The following is a 2039-nucleotide window of genomic DNA, read 5'->3' on the forward strand; positions in this document are numbered from 1 at the left end:
ATTCTTGATATTTTCCTCCTCTGGTCTAGAATAAGTCCCACTTGGCCAATTGAAGTGTATATTTACACAATGATGCTTGTAAACACTTATGGGATCATACATGTGGTATTATGTAAGACCGAACCTAAAGTTCTATAACTCATTTCCTTCATATTTTGTAGCCTTAAGATTCTTATTCTCTTGTGATATTATCTACAAAGGAAGAGTGGGATAGGTGCTTTTTTCTTCCTTTGCAAGACTCTTGATAAGCCTATGGAAAGATGATAGGAAACCTAAGCATGACCAATTTGTTGGTGGAATACCTCGGTAGTAAATGTGATGAATTATGACAACCAAAAACCCTAAGGTAAGTGCCATTAGGTGAGGCAAACCAATCAAAAAGTTCTACTACTGCTTTCATAGCCTCACAGGACATGCAAGGAAGCTCTTCCTCCAAAATCATCTGGTACAATACTATGAGGAAGTTATCGCTTAGCTTCTCCCGGACTCCTCTATAGTTTCTCTCTGAAAACAACTTGCAGTAGATACAAACAACATGCTCCTTTGGTGTCCAAGTCCAGCTCATGTCAGGAAAATAATTCAGAGCACATATCCCGTCCAAAAAGTATGCATACATATAGAATCTAGCCTACTTACCCTTGGGAGGGTTATTTGTATTTGTCACATGGATATGTAGCTGTTGGGCCAACAAATCCAACCAGTTGAACACTTTCCCTTCATTTACAATCTGATGCAAAAGATGTGCCCAACCTTCGGGAAAGGTATTAGTACTATTTTGACCATAGATCCGACAACATAGAATTATCAAGTACTGGAACACCTTTCTAAGAGATTTGATCTTGTACGTGTTGTTGGGTGTCTAGTGGAATTTGGATGGCTCTTTCACCCAACCATTTATGACATATTTAGTGCTCATATAACTAGTGACTACATAAAAATGAGAATCCATGTATACTTTTGGTAAGGGAAAATGATACATAAGCTGAAAATCATGAGCCATGCATGAGGCAAGTTGTTGTCCACTAACATTGTTGAGGATCATGCTCTTCGCATGTATGTGCGATAGGATGCATTTGATAATGTATTCACAAGGGAAGATCAAGAACCTGGATGCAACTCTATGAAAGCCTAACTTCTAGACATTTATGTAAACATGTCTATCCTCTAGATCTCACTTTGAAACTAGTTGTTGTGAATGCATCTTTTACTGAGTGCCCTGTGATATTTGAATCTCTCTGTATGAAGAGTTAGAGTGTCTGATAGAATAGAAAATATGACAGGGGTACTCTGAACTACTTCACCAGTGTTGCTATATGTGGTGTCTTTTGAGGTTGATCTCTTTGGAGGCATGGTGACAACAACTGATAAAAGAGAGATAAGCTCAAAAAGTTGCAGTACCTGTATCACAAGATGCACTCATGTCGTATACAAATTAGATCAAGCGAATCAGTTCATTCAACAAGATTAAATAAATAACTTAGTCACCGGAGAGAAGCATTGTGTATTTTCTAGGTTGAAGGAGGCAGAATAGGCTTATGTACTACACAATGTATAGTCTCAGCAGGCAAGGGAGGAGGTTGAGGCTTGAGACTGCGCAATGTGCAATATTAGTTGGGTTGTCTGAGGGAGGATATTGCACATTGCACAGTATCAGTGGTCATGAATGAGGCTTGAGGCCTATAACTACGCAATGCATAGTTGGGAAATCCAGTGACTATGCATTGCATAGTCTCAAATGCCAAACATGAAGTTTGAGCCTTGAGGAGGTGAATTGTGCAGATGGGAAAATAAATAGTTGGCCATGTTTGTGTAGATATGCCCAAGAAGGAGAGAGAAAATCATCAGATCTGAGTGTTGTAGTAAGAATTAATGTAGATCAACCTCAAGGGAAGTTAGATCAGTGAAAATAAAGTTTCAAAAACAAGCATGCAAAAGAAAAAACACACATGCACAAAATGACCCAGCAACAATAACTGCTCATAGGAAAAAATGTAAGAATTTGATGCTAAACTTGTAAAATGTGAATGATGGTCTAAACG

This window comes from Pinus tabuliformis, chromosome 3_2 (genome assembly GCF_031772625.1).
Source record: "Pinus tabuliformis cultivar Carrire ecotype Pingquan chromosome 3_2, CPIR1, whole genome shotgun sequence".
NCBI lineage: Eukaryota > Viridiplantae > Streptophyta > Pinopsida > Pinales > Pinaceae > Pinus > Pinus tabuliformis.